The sequence below is a fragment of the Muscardinus avellanarius genome (assembly GCF_963383645.1).
Source record: "Muscardinus avellanarius genome assembly, chromosome: 8".
NCBI classification, from domain to species: Eukaryota; Metazoa; Chordata; class Mammalia; order Rodentia; family Gliridae; genus Muscardinus; species Muscardinus avellanarius.
The window spans coordinates 40092294-40115631 of NC_137794.1; positions in this window are offsets into that span (position 1 = coordinate 40092294).

A 23338-nucleotide genomic window follows, 5' to 3' on the forward strand; every position below is an offset into this window, starting at 1 on the left:
CTGGGCGGGTGGGCAAGCACTGGTGGAGCACCCCTAGGCGACCCCCTTTCCACCCGGAAGGACCCTGTAAAAAAGGAAAAGAAAAAGAAAAAAGGAAAATATCGGATAGGGGTCAAGGAGGCCGTGGCAGATGCCAGGATACTTGAGATGCAGACAAAACTTATCCAAATGAACTGGAATTATTGGAAAAATTCCCCGCTAAGGAGGACTACTTTTTCTCTACATTGTTAAGAATCTTGGACATCACCTGTAAGGAGAGAGTACTTTAGCGGAGACCAAGGAGAAAGGCGGTGTTGAAAGCTGTCTCCGCGTTAGCGGTGGAGACTTGTATTCAGGAGAAGCAGAAATCGGAGCCTACCAACCTTAATTTTTTTTGGGGGGGGGGGAATTACACCAAAGGTAGAATGCTACCATTGCGCATGCTTAGGAACACTGGACAACATTCAGAGTGAAAAAAGAGAGCTTGGGAAAGATTTGAAATGGTGGAGGCAGTGGCAGTGGCAGTGGCCAGTACTCAGGGGAGGCAGAGATCTGATGCATTACACCTGGAACCTTTGAAGTAATGACCCCAGAGGCAGAATGCTACCACCACACACCCTCGAGAATGTGGGACAAATGGTTGGGCGAAAAGGGTGCTCGGATTAGAGCCTGCTGAGGGGTGAGGCTAGTGACAGACACAGCAAAGCTGGGATTGGAGCCTGTCATGAGGCAAGGCTGGTGCTGGAACCTCTGAGGCCGGGATCGGATCCTGCCGAGTGGTTAGGCCAGTGCTGGAGCCAGTGAACTGGGATCGGATCATGCTGTGAGGCAAGGCAGTGCTGGGGCCTTCGAGGCTGGGATCGGAGCCTGCCGAGGGGTTAGGCCAGTGCCGGGGCCAACAAGGCAGGGATTGGAGCCTGCCATGAGGCAAGGCCAGTACTGGGGCCTCCAAGGCCAGGATCGGAGCCTGCTGAGGGGTTAGGTCGGTGCCAGGGCCAACGGCTGACATGGGGGCCTGCTGTGAGGCAAGGCCGGTGCTGGGGCCTCCAAGGCCGGAATCGGAGCCTGCCAAGGGGTTAGGCCAGTGACAGGGCCAGCGAGGCCGGGATCGGAGCCTGCCATGAGGCAAGGCTGGTGCTGGGGCCTCCGAGGCTGGGATCAGAGCCTGCTGAGGAGTTAGGCCCGGTGCCGGGGCCAGCAGCCGGCATTGGAGCCTTCCGTGAGGCAAGGCCGCTATTGAGGCCTCTGAAGTCGGGATCAGAGCCTGCCTAGGGGTTAGGCTGGTGCTGGGGCCAGCGAGGCTGGGATCGGAGACTGCCGTGAGACAAGGCCATTGCTGGGGCCTCCGAGCCAGGATCGGAGCCTGCCAAGGGGTCAGGCCGGTGCCAGGGCCAGCGTGGCCGGGATCGGAGCCTTCCATGCCTTCCTTGCCGAGGGGTTAGGCCAGTGCTGGGGCCAGCGAGGCCGGGATCGGAGCCTGCCCTGGGGCAAGGCCGGTTCTGGGGTCTCCGAGGCCGGGATCGGAGCCTGCTAAGAGGTTAGGCCGGTGCTGGGGCCTCCGAGGCCAGGATCAGAGCCTGCCGAGGGGTTAAACTGGTGCCGGGGCCAGCGGCTGGCATCGGAGCCTGCCCTGAGGCAAGGCCGGTGCTGGAGTCTCCGAGGCCGGGATCGGAGCCTGCCCTGAGGCAAGGCTGGTGCTGGGGCCTCCGAGGCCGGGATCAGAGCCTGCTGAGAGGTTAGGCCGGTGCTGGGGCCAGCGGCCGGCATCAGAGCCTTCCATGAGGCAAGGCCGCTATTGAGGTGTCCGCGGCCAGGATCGGAGCCTGCCAAGGAGTTAGGCCAGTGCCAGGGCCAGCGGCCGGCATCGGAGCTTTCCGTGAGGCAAGGCCGCTATTGAGGCCTCCGAGGCCGGGATCAGAGCCTGCCAAGGGGTTAGGCCAGTGCTGGGGCCAGCAAGGCCGGGATCAGAGCCTGCCCTGAGGCAAGGCCACTATTGAGGCCTCTGATGCCGGGATCGGAGCCTGCTGAGGGGTTAGGCCGGTGCTGGGGCCAGCGAGGCTGGGATTGGAGCCTGCCGCGAGGCAAGGCCGGTGCCGGGGTCTCAGAGGCCGGGATTGGAGCCTGCCGAGGGGTTAGGCCAGTACTGGGGCCAACGGCCAGCATCAGAGCCTTCCGTGAAGCAAGGCCACTACTGAGGCCTCCGAGGCCTGGATCGGAGCCTGCCGAGGAGTTAGGCCGATGCCGGGGCCATCGGCTAGCATCGGAGCCTGCCGTGAGGAAGGCTGGTGCTGGGGCCTCCGAGGCTAGGATCAGAGCCAGCTGAGGGGTTAGGCCAGTGTCGGGGCCAGCGAGACCAGAATCAGGGCCTCCCATAAGGCAAGGCCGCTGCTTGAGCCAGCGAGGTCTGGATCAGTCCACCGGATAGCCAGGCTACAACTGGGGCCGTCAAGAGTGGGATCGGTATTTGCAACGCGGCATGCACAGAGAAATATCACAGAAAAATAAAACCAGATGCTTCCCCTAATCAGCAAAAACTAGGAGGAATGGGGCAACAGGAAAAGGTCGAGCTATAGAAAGGGCCCTATAGTGAAGCAACTAAGGTGACCAGTCAGAGGGTATGGAATAGGGGAGGATGGAGCCTCTTTAAAACGCAGGAGGTACATAAACATATTTATCAAAGTTAATCACCAAACAAGCATGAGATTGAGGGAGGGGGAGGGAATAGGATGGGGGCTGGATGAGGGCTAATTGGATGATGTGTGCTTGTATATCCTCTCAAGTCTTGTATTCCAATGTGATGTATGATTACAATGCACCAATAAAAATAAATTTAAAAAATAAAATAAAATAAAGAAAAAATGAAAGAAAAAAAAGATGAGGTATTAGGGATCAGTCCAACTTTCTCTGAATGGGAATAAGGAAAGTAGCAAACATATTATATGCTCTTAAGATGCCTATGCCCTTGCATTGTAAGAGAGTTGAGCATTCACTCAGCAATATAAATTAGAAGTAATTTAATTAACCAAATTCTTAAAAAAAAAAAAAAAGAGCTTCACAGTGAGTATTGAATACAAAGATTATCTTTGTGGGCCATCAGGGCAGGAAGGTTGGGTGGGGGGGAGCATTCTAACTACAAACCACACTTCTAACTCTAGCTACAAGCCACACCTCTAACTCCTAACTTGTAGTTAGGAGCATTCTAACCACAAGCAACAACTCTAACTCTATTTTATTTTTTTATTCTGAAGTAGGGTCTCACTAAGTTTCTGAAGCTGTCCTTGAACCTGTGATCCTCCTGTCTCAGCCCCCCAGATTATAGTGCCACCATGCCCTGAAAGATTCTTTTCTTTTTTAATTAGGCCTGGTTGGTTCTTTGTCTCCGAAGAAAAATATAACTTCCTTTCTTTTCTTCTCTCCTAAATCAAAGAACTCTAATCTAAAATTCAGGTTACTTTTATGACTTGTGCTATGATAGGAGTTAAATAAGCCCTTGTGAAAATATTTCTTGACTCACACATTTTAGGAATACTATGTATGTATATGTATTTTAAGTGATTCAGTAAATGAATGACTATCTTTAGAATATGCTCAACATGTTTTCATTAATAATCTACCGAAAAAATGTAGGCTAAGCTCCAAATATAGTTTGGGACATGACTTGCTCATTGATGGGAGAACCATGTGCTGAGTGTAGCCAATGAGTAGTGAGCTCGAAATAATTTGGGGGAGAATAAGAAACATCACCCTCTTATTACTAAGACTACTGCAACAAATTAGCATAAATTTGGTGACTTAACAAAAATTTTGTAGTTCTGGAGGCCTGCAATCCAAAATTGAGGTATAGGCAGGGATGTGCTTCCTTCGAAGGCCCTGGGGCAGTGCTCCTGTGCCTCCTCCAGGGCTCCTGGCAATCCTGGGCACCCTTCACCTGCCCGGCTCTATGAACTTCCCATCCAAGGCCCCCTTGCCTTTCTTCATGAAGACAGCAGTTACTGACTTAGCTCCACCCTGAGTCTAGGACGATTTCATCTCAAGATTCCTACCTAATTTCACTCACAAAGACCCTACTTACACAGTAGGTCACATTCCAAGGTTTCAAGTAGGTGTGATAGTTTAGGAGATACTGTTCCGCCCTTCACTCTCCAAGTGTGCTATGAAAATAAGAGGACGCACCTGCAGGAGGACTTCACCATATCCGTGAGAGCAGGACGCCTCCTCCACCTCCGCAGGGAGAGGGATACCGCCACATTTGCCGTGAGAAAGTCACGGTGGACACTGGGGAGCCCCAATGGCGTTCAGCCACTCGTATTTAGAACTGTATCACTGGAGAGATAATGGTTCCAGGAGGCCAGGGGAGGGGTCTATGGACCTCAGGGTCATTTCGGTGCCATCCAAGAAAAGGAATGTCTGGTTACAGTTGTATTAGTTACCTAGGATAGGATTGCTTAAATTGCTTTTCAGGGAAAACCGACTCTATGGGTACCCTGTAAACACACACACACACACACACGTGCACACACAGTTTTGTGCTCAACAGTCACAAAAATGCTTCTCTGGAAAGAAAACTACAGACCTATCCTTATCCCATTGGGAGAGTGGGTTATTTTGGTTTTGTTTTTGGTGTTGGTTTTTTTGTTTTGTTTTGTTTTGGAACTGGAGATTGAACCCAGATTTGCTCATCCCTAGCCTTCCGGTTTTTGGTGTTTTTTTTTGTTTTGTTTTTTTTTTTTTTTTTTTTTTTTTTTTTTTTTGCAGTACTGGGGATGGAAACCAGAGACGTTCTACCTTCAAGCTACACCCCCATCCCTCTTTTGTATTCTTGTATTCTTTATTTTGAAACAGGGTCTCATGAGTCACAAAGGGCCTCACTAAGTAGCTGAGGCTGTCCACAAACCACAATCCTCCTGTCTCAGCCTCCCAAGTGCTGAGATTACAAGCATGTGCCACCATGCCTGGCTTTATTTTTTATTTTGAAATAGGATTTAAGTTTCTGAGGCTGGCCTCAAACCTGTGGTCCTCCTGTCTCAGCCTCCCAAGTGCTAGGATTACAGGTGTGCACCACTGCACTGGGCTCAGGTCAGTGGCTCTGGGGGCTACAATTAACAGCCAGTTGTGCTTTCTCTCCTCAGTCTCACCCTCTTCTTTAGCCCTCCGCCCCTGCAAAATAGCATCGATTACATTTATTTATTTATATTTATTTATTTATATGGAACTGGGGATTGAACCCAGAGACATCCTATCTCCAAGCTACACCCCCAGCCCTATTTTTTATTCTTAATTTTGAAACAAGGTCTCACTAAGTTGTAGAAGGTTTCACTAAGTAGCTGAGGCTGGCCACAAACCTGCAATCCTCTTGTCTCAGTCTTCCAAGAACTGGGATTATAAGCGAACGCCACCACACCGGGCTGCATTCCATTTATTTACAAACTACTAACAAGAGATTGAAATTTTCAAACTATTTAGTCTCTCTCCCCAACCAACTGAGGGGAAACAGTTGTTCTCCTACATAAGAGAACATTATTCATCCTAACATGTAGATAAATTGCAGCATATACTTCAACCCACACGGTGAACTTTTTAAGTAACTTAAAATTCTTTAATAGCCGGCGTGGTGGCACATGCTTGTAATCCCAGAGCTTGGAAGGCTGAGACAGGAGGATCGCACAGGTTGAAAGCCAGCCTCAATTACTTACTAAGGCTCTCAGCAACTTAGTGAGACCCTGTTTCCAAATAAAGTATAAAATAGGTCTGAGAGTATAGCCCAGAGGTAGAAAGCCCCTGGTTCCACACCCAGTACCACACATACACACCAAAAAAAGTCTTTAAAATGGTGTTTGGAAATGTGGGTCTAACCTGTAGCTTCCTAACTATCACCTCTTTCACCAAAGGTAAAAAAGATGTGTTATGTGCCCCAGGTAAATGTCACCACTACTGTGTACAGGTAGGTTCCTATTGCCCTGAACTTCACTATGATGTGTGATAATACACAAATAAAAGTATATTCGTAAAAGAATAAATAATGCGGCCTAGGAAAAAGAAGGTCACCACTATGAGCTTCTTGTGCACATGTACACACGTATACATATGCACACACACGTACACATGCACACATACACACGCACGTGTACACATGCCATACTCCCCTAGTGGGAGGCCACTGTAATCACCTGATTACATTCAGGAAGATGCAGATTGTGTGCCAAACAGACACCAGTGGAGCAGGAGACAAGAGCAGAGCGGTAGGCAGGTCTAGGGGTGAAGCCTGGTCCAACTTTACTTCCTAAAAACCAATTCCATTAGGATGCACTGTACCGCTCCAGTTCATGCCCATTCGCATCAGTCATCAGAAGGGGTTGGTTCAATCAAGTAACTGATACCCAGGGGACGTATCTCAGGAAAAGGTCATTGGGCCTGCGGCTGAGGGAGGGAGACAGGCCAGACCCACAGAACATCCTCCTCTCTTCCCAGGAGCAAGCCCTGTCCTGCAGTGAGTATGGACAATTCCTGCCTGAGATGTTGTTATCATTAGATATAAAATGTCCCCTAAAGAGCTCTTGATTAATGCTTGGAGTCGATGTAGTGAGTCATGAGGGTTGGGATCCCAGCAGTGGATAAGTCCATTGCAATGGATGGATCTGGGTGCTGACTTGGGCTATATCCCTGGGGTGCAGCCTTGGGGATTATATAAATGCCCCCCCCTCGCTCTCTTGCTTCTGGCCTCCATGACTGAGCACCACCATGTGCTCTCCCTCCCCCAACCTCCTGCGCCATGCCCTGAGATCTGTGGTCCCCGGCCTCACATGGAAAATAAATCCTCTTTCCTCTAAATTATGCTGTGAGAATGCTGCCTGGAACAGATGTAGATTCTCATACTGGGATTGTGTATTTGAAAACAATATATAGTATTTGTTTAAGTATTTTACATGCTATCTAGGACTCTAATTCTGTGGTATAACATGCCCTTTTTTCTTTTAACTTAAGTAACAGAAGTGAAGGAACTTTATAAATTCCTTATCCACACTTGTAGCCCACTGATCACGAATGGAGTACTGCAGCTCAGGATCCGACAACGGCTGAAAGAGCTAGTTCTGAGCCTGCGCAGGGCTGAATACACGAAGCAAAGCAAGGCAAGAAAGTTCCCTGGGAGAGAGCGGGCCATGCACATACAGAAGGAGGCCAGGAGAGGGCGACATTGTCACATTGTCTACTAAAAAGTGCGTATGCCGGTCACTGCTTCCAGTAACTTACTTGCCTCCCATACACCTCCAACCTAACTTTTATGTGCTAGAATGTAAAATCAGAAAATGTAAGCCTACTGTGGGAGGCATTTACCCAAGGTCGCAAACTATTTAATACTTTCTACTTTTTTTTTTTGCGGTATTGGGCATTCTACTTCCGAGCTACACCCCTAACCCTATATATATTTTTTTCTTTATTTTGAAACAGAGTCTCACTGAGTTGCGGAGGGCCTCACTAAATAGCTGACGCTGGCTGGAAACCTGCAATTTCCCTGTCTTAAGCCTCCTTGCAAGCATGTGCCACCACGCCCGGCTTAATACTTACTACTTTTGCCAAGTCCTGTGCTCTGGTAGGTCTATTAGCAGACATAAGAAATCAAATCATATTGTTCCAAATCAAATCAAGGGTAATATTTGTACTTTTTATTAAGCTTTTTATGATCATTTGTTCCAGTTTTAAGTCTTCAACATGCTCAACTGGGTAACTTTAATTGTCACAATGTTATGAGAGCATGAGGAAAGAAAGAGACAAATAATTTGCAAATATTAAAAAATTATTAAAAATTATAAAATTGTACCGAAGCTGGAGTATTTTAAGTTCAAAAAAAGAAAATTTAAGTTCTTTTTTTTTTTTTTTTTTTTTGGTGCTAGTGGTGGTGGTAATGGGCATTGAACCCAGGGGCATTCTACTTCTGAGCTATAACCTCAGCCCTGTTTTCTTATTTTGAAACTGTCTCACTATATTGCTAAGGACCTTACCCAGTTGCTGAGGCTGGTCATGAACCTGTGGTCCTCTTGTTTTAGCCTCCCAAGTACTGGGATTATAAACGTGTGCCACCATGCCCGACTATGCTCTAATTCTCTACATTTGTGCTAAGTATAAGCTGGTGTTTTGTGTGGAGTTTCTTGAATAATGTCAAAGGTCCGTTCTCTTGGGTACCCAACTGAGATAGAAGTATTAGTCAGATTAGAATAGTTTACACTGAAAGTCTACTATTCGGGCAGCTGACACTTTAAAGCATGTATCAGGGATCAGGCCCAAAGCCTGTTTTTGTAAATACAGTTTTGTTGGGACATGGACACACACACATTTATTTATACAATATATTGCTGCACCTGCCTTTGAGCTAAAATGGCAGTTGAATACTTGCCACAAAATTGTATCTTCAATTTAGGTCTGCAAAGCCTAATGTATACTACCTGGCCCTTTACACAAAAAAAGCTTTCCATCCCTCTTATAAAGCAATATTGTTGAATGAAATTTTCTATAATGATGGAAATGTTCTGAATCTACACTGCCCGAAACAGTGGCTGTTAGCCATATGTGGCCGTTAAGCACTTGAAATGTGGCTAATATAAAATTCCATTATGTATATATGCCACATTTTGTGATCCATTCATCTGTTGATGGACACCTAGGCTGGTTCCCTAATATGGCTATTGTGAATTGTGCTGCTAGAAACTAGGTTATGCATGTATCACCGTATTATTCTGACTTCACCTTTGGAAAAATACCCAGGAGTGGTATAGCCGGGTCATGTGGTGGTTCCATTCCCAGTTTTTCTAAAGAACAAAATTATGTCATTTGCAGAAGAATGGATGGAACTAGAGAATATAAGTGAGATCAGCCAGTCTCAGAAAGTGATTTATTGTATGTTTTCTCTCCTATGTGGAAGCTAGGGAGAAGTTGAATAACAAAAGGAACTCCAGACAAAGGAGAAAAGACTCCAGGGAAAGATGGAGGAGTTTGGGGGGAGGGCGGAGAAGAGTTCAAATAATGCTATGTACATATACAAAATCAGTACCAATCTCAATAACATAGGTGTTTGAATCCAGAGAGAAGCACGCCAAGTGCTGTGTGCATGTATATACCTATCACTCTCGGCCTAATTATCATAATGTATGTTATAATATACTAATAAAAGCATATTAAAATAAATAAAATTCCAAGAGTAAATATAAAAAAGTGATGTGACAGTGATTAAACACACCTTAATCAGCAATTGAGAAACAGGACTTTTCTTTTCAATTAATATAAATTTAAACTGATACTCGTGGCCAAAAGCTTTGAAGAATTTGTAGGCTAATAACATCTGTCAAATCTCTTGTCTCTTCACCCTGCTAGTAGTAGTACATTTTTTTTTCCAGTACTATGAATTGAACTCAGGGGCATTCTACCTCCAAATTCCACTTCCAGCCCTATTTTTTTTTTTCTTCATCTTTATTTTGAAACAGGGTCTCACTAAGTAGCTAAGGCTGCCCACGAACCTGTAATCCTCCTGTCTCAGCCTCACAAGTACTGGGATTGCAAGCGTTCACCACCAAGCCTGGCTTGGGGTGTATAATTTACAAAAACAGCACAGGTTGCCTGAGGGTGGTATTTCACTGGCCCCTGCTTTACAGTGTTAAGACACTGAGATGCTGGGGTTTCTTTTTTTTTTTTTAATGGGATGTCCACATAAACTACTCTATCTTGACTCAGATATCCCTAGAACTCTCAGTTTCTTGAAAAAGACCATAATTCAAAAACTCTTCTGAGGGAAAGCGCTGCCTTTCATTTCTTGGTCTTAAATTTCCCTTCTAAAGCCGGGCGTGGTGGCGCACGCTTGTAATCCCCGGGCTTGGGAGGCGGAGATAGGAGGATCGCGCAGGTTCGAAGCCAGCAGTGCTGGCGTAAGAGACCCTGTTTCAAAAATATAAAATAGGTCTGGGAGTGTAGCCCGGAGGAAGAAGGGCTTCCAGGAACTCCAGTACCACAAAAAAAAAAATTTCCCTTCTAATCTGTAGCAATATATTATTTAGAAAACTTTGGACACAAGAAATAGAATACGTAGCAATGGCCTACACCATCAGGACAGTTTTTGCCCATAAGAAGTCAGGAAGTCAACAGCTTCTAGCTGGGTTCCTCAGTTCAACAATTTAGGTATAAAAGGACATGTTGAGATTAGTACTGATAATTTTGTTTATATGACACCATTACTTGAACTGTTGCCTTCATCAAGTCTCCTCCCCCGTCTCCCCTGAAGTCCTCTATGACTCTGCATGAGTCTCTCCTCCTTTATCTGGAGTCCTTTTTGTTACCAAATGTAGTGATGTTAGTTTCCAGGCTTCTGTGACTAGTTACATATTATTGTGCCTGTTCCTTAATTCAAGGATGCTCTGCTGGTCACCTTTGCATGTGAGGCACTGGGAGGTGTTAGGAAGAGCCAGGTGAGGCGTGGTTGTATCAGCATTCTTGCAGCTATAATCAAAATATTTGCCATGTAACTTAGAGCAAAGATTTATTTTCTTATGGCTTCAGGCTCAGTCCATGGGGACCAAGGATCACAGGATATGATAGCAGGAGGTGGAGGGAGAGAGAGCACAGGCTCCTCACATCACCGAGGCCTGAAGCAAGAGAGACTGAGTGGGGGAGGAAGAGCCATTTCTGTGATCCCCAAGACCACACTCCGGGACCCACCTCCAGCCACAACCTGGCCTGGGTCACCATTCAGATAAATCCATCGGATTACAACTCTCATGACTCAATTACACCAGCTCTAAACACCAGTTTATGAGCACTTCAAGGGGCCTTTCTGTATTCAACCACAACAATGAGGTTGAGCATGCGCATCTAGAATATGGAGAGTCCATATAAAACTATGAGTGGGTTTGGATTTGTGAATAAAGACTTATACCAAATAAGCCACAGATTTAATTGTTCTCCTCCTCCTCCTCCTCCACCTCCTCCTTCTCCTCCTCCTCCTCCTCCTCCTCCTCCTCCTCCTCCTCCTCCTCCTCCTCCTCCTCCTCCTCCTCCTTCTTCTTCTTCTTCTTCTTCTTCTTCTTCTTCTTCTTCTTCTTCTTTTTTGTGGTACCAGGGATTGAACCCAAGGGCATTCTACCTCTAAGTTATACCTCCAGCCCTATTTTATTCTTTATTTTTAAATAGAGTCAAAATAAGTTGTGAAGGGCCTCACTAAGTAGCTGAGGCTGGCTAAGAATCTGTAATTCTCCTATCTCAGCTTCCCAAATACTGGGATTACAAGCGTGCACCACCATGCCCGGCTCCAAATTTACATTTTTACCTAAGAATCTCAGTATGTTTACCTGCTAGCTCTTCTTGAATTGGCTGGCTTTCTTATTACATATTTATAAACACAATTCTACTGGATGATTATTTTTAAATCTTCTAGTAGGTACAAACCTCAGTGACTCCCATGTGTAAGAAACATAATAAAGCTTTTGTTATTTTCTCTGTAAATCTTCCATTCTACTGGGGTGGTGGGAACTCTGCATCTGACAATTGTGGTTCCTGAGGTTGAGCCCAACTCCAAGGGGTAGGGAGACACTTTTCAAGGGAAGGAATGATAGCATTTGTGCACACCAACACCCACTTAGCTTGGATCCCATTAGCCTGCCTGCTTGCTGAAAACACAGCCACACCCCCAGCCTCCTGGTCCCTTGTGGACGCTACCTCTTGCTCTGCCCTTCTGTCCAGCAAAAAGATCCGTAGCTCCTCCCCCTGGTCCACTCTGCGAGGCTGCTCAAGGCCCTTTTGGGCTCAACAGCCAGTGTGATGATTTCTACTTTCAAGCTCTGCCACATCCAAAGGTGCTCATGGGGGAAAAGGAGGCCCATCTTTCTATGCTCTTAAATCCTGCAGTTCAAATGAGGGACATTGCTGCCTTCTGGATCTCAGTCAGGAGAGTAGCAAGAAGCCGATCTCTACAAGCTCACTTGTACCTGTGCTCTCACAGCCTCCCCACCCCTTCTCCCTGGAGCTCAGCAGGCCTCCTGCTGCTGTTGGTGTCTATACATACATCTATAGAAACATAGTTTGTCCTCAAGTGTTTTCTATTCTAAATCATTCAAATTGCTCCAACCAAGAGTCATCCCCAAGAGGGGCAGAAAGAACTATGGGAGTGTGGGGGAATCTATCCAAAAAGGAGGAAGACAGTTGAGCATGGTTCCCCATGCCCGTAATCCCAATCCTTGGGGGTGGAGACAGAAGATAGCAGGTCCTCAGCAATTTAGTGAGACTCATAGGAATCGAGCCATTCTCTGTTTCAAAACAAAGAAAAACAAAAAGAGCTTGGGGCATGGCTCAAAGGTAGAAAGTCCATGGGCTGAATCCCCAGTACTGGGGGAAAAAAAAAGTAGGAAGAGGAGAAGCAGACTACTGTGTCCAATCATCCCTCTCCTCCCCATAGCACCTGCTCATCAAAGCCAGTAGAAGGACCATCTCTCCCTTCCACATAGCACCTCCTAACTTCTGAGATTTTGCTTCCCCTTAAAACCATCCTTCAGAGCTGGGTGTGGTGGTGCACACTTGTAATCCCAGTACTTGGGAGGCTGAGACAGAAGGATCAGAGGTTCGTGGCCAGCCTCAACTACTTAGTGAGGCTCTCTGTAACTCAAATGAGACCCTGTTTCAAAATAAAGAATAAAAATCCGGGCGTTTGGTGATGCACGCTTGTAATCCCAGCATTTGGGAGGCTGAGACCAGAGGATCGTGGTTTACAGACAGCCTCAGCTACATAGTGAGGCCCTCTGCAACTCATTGAGACTCGGTTTCAAAATAAAGAATAAAAAATAGGGCAGAGCCGGGCGTGGTGGCGCACGCTTGTAATCCCCGCGCTTGGGAGGCTGAGACAGGAGGATCGCACAGGTTCGAAGCCAGCCGCGCGCACTGGCTTAGGAGACCCTGTTTCCAAATAAAAATGTAAAAATAGGTCTGGGAGTGTAGCCCGGAGGTAGAAGGGCTTCCAGGAACCCCAGTACCACCAAAAAAAAAAAAAAAATAGGGCAGGGTGGGTGTATTCATTCGAGTCACCCCTCCATGCCAGTCTAGTATGGAGCTGTACCTATCCTCTGTATTTCTATCTTTCTAAAAAACTTCTTTAAATCTTAAAAAAAAAAAAAAAAATAGGGCAGGGCCTGTAGCTCGGAGGTCGAATGCCCCTGGGTTACATCCCCAATCCTCAGTACTGCCAAAATTAATAATAATAATAGGTCTGGAGGTGTAACTTGAGGGTAGAATGCCCCAGGGTTCAATCCCCAGTACTGCAAAAAAAAAAAAAAAAATCATCCTTCAGTGTCGTATGAAAGTAGTTCTGTGAACATGCACAATGAGTCGGGGGGAGCACACTCTACCTAAGAGACACATGAGTGAGTGGGTGCCAGTGTCTAGTGCACTGGAGACCTCAGGGTAAAGCCACCTAATCAGGACACAGGGGATGCAGGTTTTCATGTATAACTGCATGTTTTATTGAGAGAGCATTCAGACTTTTATAGAGAAAGCTTCTATGGGTTCCATTGACGAATTTAGCTATTTCAGACATTACAAGGTTACCTTTTTTTTTTTTTTTTTTTTTTTTTGTAGTACTGAGGATGGAACCCAGAGGCTTTTTACCTCTGGGCTATACTCCCAGACCTATTTTATACTTTATTTGGAGACAAGGTCTCACTAAGTTGCCAAGAGCCTCGCTAAGTAGCTGAGGCTGGCTTCAAACCTGTGCAATCCTCCTGTCTCTGCCTCCCAAGCGCTGGGATTACAAGTGTGTGCCACCATGCCCGGCACAAGGTTATTTTAAAGCAACAATGGATGTGTGTAAGTAAAGCCAAAGGACTAATCTCAAACTTAAAGCAACTCTTTGTTTTACAAATAGAAGCAAGGAACACCTGTGACTGTAACATCTCAAGCTGTTTATCATACCAATAAGTTTTCTGAGATGTCTAGACTTGGGAAGGACTTGCAAATAGGTGGAGCCACTTGCTGACCTTCAGGGGAATTTGGCAAAACTCTTGGCTCACTGATTAGAGGAAGTGTGCTTGCCTCCCAGCCTGGCATTCCAAGCTGCTTCTCAGGAGCCAGAGTTGCTTCGTTAACCCTTTAAGCAGGAGCCTGCATCTCAGTACTCTCACAAATGGGTTACACCTCAGAGAATTACAAGTCGTGTTACATATGTTCAATGTTTGTTATTTGCAATACTAACATTCCATAAAGTCTTATGAACCCTGAATTAATGAATACTGAACCATTACTCCTGACTGAAAAATAAAGGGTTAGGTTCCTGATTGTGTGTGTGTGTGTGTGTGTGTGTGTGTGTGTGTGTGTGTGTTACTAAAAATTGAACCCAGGAGCATTCTACCTCTGAGCTAAAACCTCAATTATATTTTACCTTTTTACTTGAAGTGGGATCTCACTTAGCTACTGACATCTTCATTAAATTGCTGAAACTGGCCTCAATCTGCCATTCTCCTATCTCAGCCTCCCAGGTACTGGGATTACAGATGTGTGCCACCACCCCCAGTTTAAAGACACCTTGGGTTTTGTTGTTGTTGTTGTTGTTGTTGTTGTTGTTGTTGTTGTTGTTGTTTTGTGGTACTGGGGACGTAACCCAGGGGCATTCTACCTCTGAGCTATACTCCCAGCCTTATTTTTCATTCTTTATTTTGAAACAAGGTCTCACTAAGTACTGAGGCTAGCAGTTAACCTGTAATCCTCCTATCTCAACCTCCCAGGTACCAGGATTACAGATGTGTGCCACCATGCCCAAAAGACACCTTTTTTTTTTTTTTTTTTTTTTTTTTAGGTACTAGGGATTGAACACAGGGACATTCTATCTTTGAGCTCCACCCCTGCCCTTTCTTTAATTCTTTATTTTGAAACAGGATCTCATTAAGTTGCAGAGGCCCTCACTAAGTAGCTGAGGCTGGCCGTGAACCGCGATCCTCCTGTCTCAGCCTCCCAAGTACTAGGATCACAGGTGTGCGCCACCACGCCCGGCCTTGAAGACACCTTAAATAATAATATTGTTGACTCATAAACCCTGAGCTCAAGCCATCAGCACTGTAACTCACGTGTGAACGAGGCATCTCTAATGCATTTCCTCCATAAGGAGAAAGCATGTCACAACCTTTCTGTCCTTCAAAGCTCTGCACGGCATTTCAGCACAGCACCTGGGGACTATTTTAAATAGCAAAATTCTGAGCTGGGCGTGGTGGCGCACGCTTGTAATCCCCGTGCTTAGGAGGTAGAGACAGGAGGATTGCGCAGTTTCAAAGCCAGCCACTCTGGCTTAAGAAACCCTGTTTCCAAATATAAAAAAGTATAAAATAGGTCTGGGATTATAGCCCAGAGGTAGAAGGGCTTCCAGAAATCCCAGTACCACCAAAAATAAATAAATAAATAAATAAATAAATAAATAGCAAAATTCTCAACAGAAAGCACAAAATGTGGAGACTGTAGAATTCAATAGAACCCAAGAAGGACATCTGTCTGAGCATGAGGGCTAAGATAAGCACGCAGACTCTAGTACTGTAATCCCAGTACTTGGGAGGCTGAGACAGGAGAATTGCAGATTGGAGGGCACCCTCAGTAACTTAGTAAGGCCCTCAGCAACTTAATGTGACCCTGTTTCAAAACCAGAAATATACTGGGGTTGGGGGTGTAGCTCAAAGGTAGAATGCTCTGATTGCAATTCCTAGTACTACAAAATGAGAGAGAGAGAGAGAGAGAGAGAGAGAGAGAGAGAGGGGAAGAAGGAGGAGGAGGAGGGGAGGAGGAGGAGGAGGAGGAGGAGGAGGAGGAGGAGGAAAGAAATAAGAATGAGAGAAAGAAAGAAAAGAAAGAGAAAGAAAGAAAAAGAGAGAAAGAAGAAAGAAAGAAAGAAAGAAAGAAAGAAAGAAAGAAAGAAAGAAAGAAAGAAAGAAAGAAAGATCTCCCAAGAAAGAAAGTTAGAAGAGGACATATGAAGAGCTGGGCGTAGTGGCTCACACCTGTAATCCCAGTACTTGGGAGGCTGAGACAGGAAGACTACAGGGTCAAGGCCAACCTCAGCAAGTAGTAGGACTCTCACCAACCTAGTGAGACCCTGCTTCCAAATAATTTTTTTAAAAAAAATAGGACTGGGGGTAGTAGTAGCTCAAAGGTAGAAGGCCCATGGGTTCAATCCCCAGTGCCACAAAAAAAAAAAAAAAAGAGGAAAGACACCTCTGACGTGGCCACTAGAAATTGGCTCTTTCTGAAGGTAGTGCCTGTGTAGCCTAACTAGAAGGAGCAGCAGCCCCTGTGGGCCAGGGTGTTGATGGTCTTAACAGAGACAGCAGTATGGCTGAGGGCCGACCACATGGCGGCCACCAGGAGCAGCGGAGGCTCCAGGCCCACAGACCCCCTTGGGTTGGGCTTAAGTGATTTCTCTGGTGCTTCTGTGATTGTGATCCCTGCCCTTGACTGTCCTCCCGGACTCAAGCTCCAGGAAGCAAGGAACTTCCCTGTAAGCCATTTGGCAACTACTACGAGACTTCTTTGGAAATTTCCACTTGGCACTTGATGTCAGAGTAAATACATTTTAGAGCTTTATAATTCCTGGGCAATGTTATTTTTCCTTGAAAATAACTATATCCTACAAGGCTCATTATTCTTTAATTTAAGCCTGAAGGGAAAAAAAAAAGCCAAGCACAGTGGCACACATGTGATCACACTGTGATCCTGTGATCCCAGTATTTGGGAGGCTGAGACAGGAGGATTGCAAATTAAAGGATATCCTCAGCAAGTAGTGAGACTCTCATCAACCTAGCAAGATCTTGTAAAATCAGGCAGGGAGTGTAGCTCAAAGGAAGAATGCCTTTGGGTTCAATCCCCAGTAACACACACACACACACACACACACACACACACACACACACGCCAATCCAAATTATATCATTTTTAGAAACTTTCTATTTTTAAATATTAGCTATATGACCCAAAAGACTCAAGGTCTCAAATTATTTATGTGTAACCTAGTAAGGTTTTGGATTCTGGGCTTCTTGTTTTTTGTTTTTGTTTTTGTTTTTGTTTTTTTAATTGGTTTGTTTCAGTTCTATGGATTGAAGTCAGGGGCATTCTATCTCTGAGCTACACCTCCCAGCCCTTTTTATTTTTTATTTTATTTTTTAAGTAAATAAATAATAATAAGATAGGGGCTTTAACTGCCCTGCCAAGAAGTGCCTACCATAGATATATATCCCACAAGGAAGACAGAGAAAGATAAAGCACACCTGGAAGGAATACTAGAAACCCCAGCAGGGGGAGACTAAGTCTCGGCCAAGTGTCTAGTTAAAGTCAAGCAAGATGGAAAAAAAATCTCTTCATCCAGCAAAAAGGCTCCCAGGGAGGGAGAAATATTAGACAAAATTTCTTCTGGTAGTCTGTTAGGCCTAATGTTACAATATTAAAGAGATAAGGGTGCAAAATTACAATGTTTTAACAAAATGGCTATAACTCCTTTGTCTATTTATGGAGATACAATTTCTGACAAACTAAAGCTATAAGGTCTGTATTTGCCATCTATTTGTATGTATACCTATACCCATAAATGTATTGTCTGTCTATTGTCCACATGGTACCAACATTGACTCATATAATAGATTACTCATAAGATAGTTTTTTTTTTTAAGAGAATGGGAATTAAGGCGGTTAATTTTTTTTTTTCCCCCCTTTGGTGGTACTAAGGGTGGAACCCAGAGGCTTTCCACCTCTGGGCTATACTCCCAGACCTTTTTTTTATATTTTATTTGGAAATAGGGTCTCACTAAATTTCTGAAAGCCTCACTAAGTAGCTGAGGCTGGCTTCGAACCCATGCGATCCTCCTGTCTCAGCCTCCCAAGAACGGGGATTACAAGCGTGCGCCACCACGCCCGGCTGGCAGTTAAAATTTTTTGTGTGGAAAAAGAGAGGCCCAGGCAGGGCGTGGTGGTGCATGCTTGTAATCCCAGCATTACTTACCCTGTTTCAAAATAAAGAATAAAAAGTAGGGCTGGGGGTATAGCTCAAAGGTAGAATGCCCCTGGGTTCCATCTCCAGTACTGTAAAAAGAAAAAAGAAATAAAGTGTACCAGTATTGGGAAGAGGCTTCAAAATGTATTGATATGCCAGTGTTGGGAAAGATTTTCAATTTTTTTTTTTTTTTTTTTTTTTTTTTGCAGGTCTGGGGATGGAACCCAGGGGCATTCAACCTCCAAGCTACACCCCCTGCCCTATTTTTTATTCTTTATTTTGAAACCAAGTCTCACTGAGTTGCAGAGGGCCTCACTAAGTAGCTGAGGTTGTCCACGAACCGCGATCCTCTGGTCTCAGCTTCCCGAATGCTGGGATTACAAGCATGCACCACCACCCCCGGCTTAGATTTTCAATTTTTAAATATATCTTTAGTAGTAAAAGAATCCAGGAGCTTCAAAGAAAGGGTTGCAGGATTCCAGGCACCAAGGGTGATTAGAAAGACAACAGAGATAGTCCCAGGCCTTTTTCATTATAAAGAGAAGATTTCCCAAGAAGTAGAAGGATGCCATAAACCTTCAAGAGATCCCAGACTTTGATAATCATGGGAGGATGCCATAAGCCTTCAAGAGATACCAGAATCTGATGATCAAATAACACATTTTGGGGTGTAACAAAAGGCTTGGGGTCTGTACCAGAAACAGGACAGACCATCAGGAAGGAATCCCCCATATCAAAAGGGCTGGCCCTAGAGAGGGTGGATCTGGTTGGGTCAGAAGGCTGGTTATAAAATACTCTGTATCCAGGAATTACCAGTGAATTCGTTCACCCCCCCACCCCCATGCTATTCCTGAATAGCATGGAGCTGTAACTGCCTTCTATATTTTTTATCTTTTTAATATACTCCTTCAAATCTTCAGCAAGAGTCCAGACTAGTGCATATTTATCATTAGTCAAGAACAAGAACCTGCGGTTTTATGGGAAGAGTCTTCGGGAGCCTAACAAAGGTCCCCGGGGACAGCTCTCCCAAACGATAACAGTTCAAACCATAACACAAAGAAGAAGAGAGGCCCAAATCAAAGCCTGGACAGTTGGTAATCATGGTAGTAAGGGCGGTAATTTTAAAGTAAGGCACTTAGGTTTCTCTCCTACTGGGCTTCCTGCCAAAGCTTAACTTTTTTTGTATAGTTTAAAATTTGCCATCTTGGGCTTCACCTTGGTCTCCACATGACTGGGACTGGGTTGTGCCACCTTGATGGACTTAGCTGCCTTATCTGGCTTAGTTCTGATGTAACTTAGGAAATGGAAGCTTGTTATATAAGTGAGAAAGAAAATGGGCAGAAATCTAAATATCTGGATTTTTTTTTCTCCCCTCAGGAACAGAATGTGGTGATACTTGATGCAGGTCTGCCTCATGGTAACAGTGGCCACCTGAACTATTTTGTTTCAGTGCCATCCATGATTAGAATCCCTGCCCCCACACATCCCCTACTGTATGGGCTTCCATGTTTCCAAATAATAAATAAATAAATAAATAAATAAATAAATAAATAAATGTAAGAGGTGTTATTAAAAGTTAACAGAATTTTTTCAGATTAGCCAATTAGGATTATATTGTCAGTTACTATTTGGTGTTTAAACTGCAATGTTCATTGTTTTTAGGATTTTTGTTTGTTAAAATAATAAAATGCTGGCTGTGGCTATTAAAATGGGTAAATTAGGTAAATATATCAGCTATTTAGTAAGGTCCTCTGCAACTTAGAGAGACATTGTTTCAAAATAAAAAAATAAAAAATTGAGCTGGGGATGTGCTGGGAGGTAGAATGCCCATGGGTTCCACTCCCAGTACTGTAAAAAGAAAAAAGGCTTATATTTTTAAAAATCTAAATAGTAATATAAGTAAGTTAAATATGATTTTATATATAAAAAAGACTTTGTGTAGCACAATTTTAGTATAAACTGAATTGTTCTATAGGAAAAAAGGAATTTGAGAACAAAAATCAAAAGGTTAAGTAAGTCACAGAGGGTTGAAGGAAGTTTAAATATCTGTTAAAGATAACTTATGCTAAATTTTTTCACAAATTGGGGATGAAACCCAGGACTTCTACCTCTTATACTCCCAGACCTATTTTATATTTTATTTGGAAACAGGGTCTCATTAATTTGCTGAGAGCCTCACTAGGCAGCTGAGGCTGGCTTTGAACCTGCACGATCCTCCTGTCTCAGCCTCCCAAGTGCTGGGATTACAAGCATGCGCCACCACACCCGGCCTGTATTTGTATCTTAAGTTACTAAAACTTTCATCATATATGTTTAGTACCATGCAAAGATCCATCATTAAGGCCTGGTTTATATCTGTTTTCCCTAACTGAATAAATGTCTTATAATTGTATAAGAGAGATACAACTGGCTATCAGGTAATAAGCTTATTTCTGATTATTAATATGGTCCTCTAAACTAATAAAAATCTAGAGATATTCACTGAATTTTTTCAATGCTCATAATTTACATAGTTTCTTACTGAATTTTACTCCAATGATTAAGTTAATAAATGTTAACTTTTTTTTTTTTTTTTTTTTTTTTTTTTTTAGCAGTCCTGGGGATTGAACCCAGGGGCATTCTACCTTCAAGCTACACACCCAGCCCTATTTTTATTCTTTTATTTTTGAAATAGGGTCTCACTAAGTTGCAAAGGTGCTCACTAAGTAGCTGAGGCTGGCCAAGAATCTGCAATCCTCCTATCTCAGCCTCCCAAGTACTGGGATTACAGGTGTGTGTCACCTTGCCAGGCTTAACAATTCTTTCAAAGGGGTTCAGAAAGAGTGATAATCAGCCAGGTTCAGTGGTGCATGCCTATAATCCCAGTACTTGGGAGGCTGAGACAGGAGGATCACAGGTTCTAAGACTGCCTCAGCAACTGAGTTGAGGCTCTTTTTCATAATAAAAAAGTAGGCCAGGCAAGGTGCCCCATGCTTGTAATCTCAGCATTTGGGAGGCCAAGAAAGAAGGATCATGATTTGAGGACAGCCTCAGATACTTAGTGAGGTCCTTTGCAACTTAGTGAGGCCCTATTTCAAAATAAAGAATAGAGCCTGGCATGGTGGCACACACTTATAATCCCAGCGCTTGGGAGGCTGAGACAGGAGGATCACGCAGGTTCGAAGCCAGCCTCAGCTACTTAGTGAGGCTCTCAGCAACTTAGTGAGACCCTGTTACCAAATAGAATATAAAATAGGTCCGGGAGTATATCCAAGAGGTAGAAAGTCCCTGGGTTCTACCCTCAGTACCACAAAAAATTAAAATAAAATATAGGGCTAGGGGTGCAGCTTGGAGGTATAATACCTTTGGGTTCCATCCCTGATACCACAAAAAAGTTTAAAATAAATAAATAAATAAAGCCGATCATGGTGGCACATGCCTATAATCTCAGTACTTGGGAGGCTGAGACAAAAGGATCACAAGTTCAAGGACAACGGCAGCATTTTAGCAACACCTTAAATAAATAAGAAATAAAATTAGACCAGAGGTATAGCTCAGAGGTAGAACCTCTCTGAGTTCAATCTCCAGTACTACAAAAAATAAAGTAAAAAAAAAAATTTTTTTAAAGAAGTAAAAAGGACTCAGGGTATAACTCGGAGGTTGTACAGCCCTACATTCAATTTCCAGTACAAAATAAAAAGTGACAATCCCTAGTGATGGTGAGAGATGGACAGGTGAGCCTCTGTCTGCAAAAGAGCTCACTAAGGGGAAGTGATGCTTTGGGCTCCTGATTTAATGCTGTCAGAGACAATCTATGGAGATGAGAAAACTGGTAGCATTTTACCAACTAGCTTTTCAGTGTAGAACCACTGTGGAGTGGAGTTTTAGCTAATCCAGACGGGGCTACTGTTGGCACAGAGACTTTTGAGTTTGGGCCACACTGGCTAGCTAGTTAGTGATTCAAGAAAGAATGATCTGTACAGAGTAACTGCTGATAAGCTGAGCCTCAACATCTCCCACAGGAGAGCAAAATCAGAGACTGGCACTGACTTATACCCACAGCCACACGCAAGAATAACAACTGTCTTCTCACCCTCCAGGCAGACGCCACAGGCAATGATGAGGTTGGGGTGGGTGGGCAATTACTCTACTCCACATCCTATCCACGTCAAAAACTTTCTCCACAAAGCAGCCTTCTCATGGAAGCAGAGAAATAAAAAGCGCTAACACTGCAAGGAATGCTAGAAGTTATTGACTCTAGTGCCCTTGTTTAATCAAATGTGGAAAGAGACAGGGTGACCTCTCTGAGTTAAGGCAGGGCTGGCCAGTAAAAGCTGGGAGATAAAAAACAAAACCGGCCCTCACTCACGCGTGACTCAGCCGCTCAGGTGGTCGCTGTGTCTCCACACCAGGGCCTCCCTGGGAAGGAGGAGGTCACCCGGCCTTCAGGGTGGGCCGCCACAAGCTCCCACCCACCCAGCTTTTGTGTCAGAGTCACAAGGTAAAAGAGTCCTTCTAGAAGCCAAGGAAAACTACTGCTGCTTGAAATAATTGCCTGAAGGTATACATTACTTTCTTTGAGTAAAATGACCAGTTGTGTTTTACACCAAATTACTCTGTTAGGGAAGAGCTGCACAGAAGGCACCAGGCACCACCGCGAAGTGGCCTTGGACAGCGGACATCTCCCATCTCACCTTGATGAGGTGGAACAGGAGATAAAATTTTAGGTAGAAAAGAGACATATTGGGAAGGAAAAAAAAAAAAAAAACTGCCACACGTGCAGGCCAGGCTCATGATTTGGTGCCTCTGACCCGCAGCTGTTTTGAGTTTCAGAGCCCATTTGCTTAGGCAGAAACCAGGGCTTTTAAATCCACCATGGGCTACCTTCACATCTGAAAGGCATTTTCCCCACTGTGTTCCTCAAACCACGCCCCTCCCCATCTTGAGTGCCTGTTAAAAGGGCTGTGAAAAGGTTGGGGGGGTGGCTCTCTCACATTTTCTTGTGTGTGTGTGTGTGTGTGTGTGTGTGTGTGTGTGTGTGTGTGTGTGTGTGTGTGCTGCTGGGGATGGAACCCAGAGGCTTTCTACCTTTGGGCGATACTCCCAGACCTAGTTTGTATTTTATTTGGAAACAGGGTCTCACTAAGTTGCTGAGAGCCTCACTAAGTAGCTGAGGCTGGCTTCGAACCTGTGCGATCCTCCTGTCTCAGCCTCCCAAGCGCTGGGATTACAAGCGTGAGCCACCACACCCCGCTCTCTCACATTTTCAAGGTGGCCTGCATTTTCCTTTGAAACTTTGAAACTTTTCCATGACAAAAACCTCTCTTTTCTCGGTCACATGTTAAAATTCATTTCTACAACAGAAGCCAAGAACACACAAAAAATTGCTATGTTAAC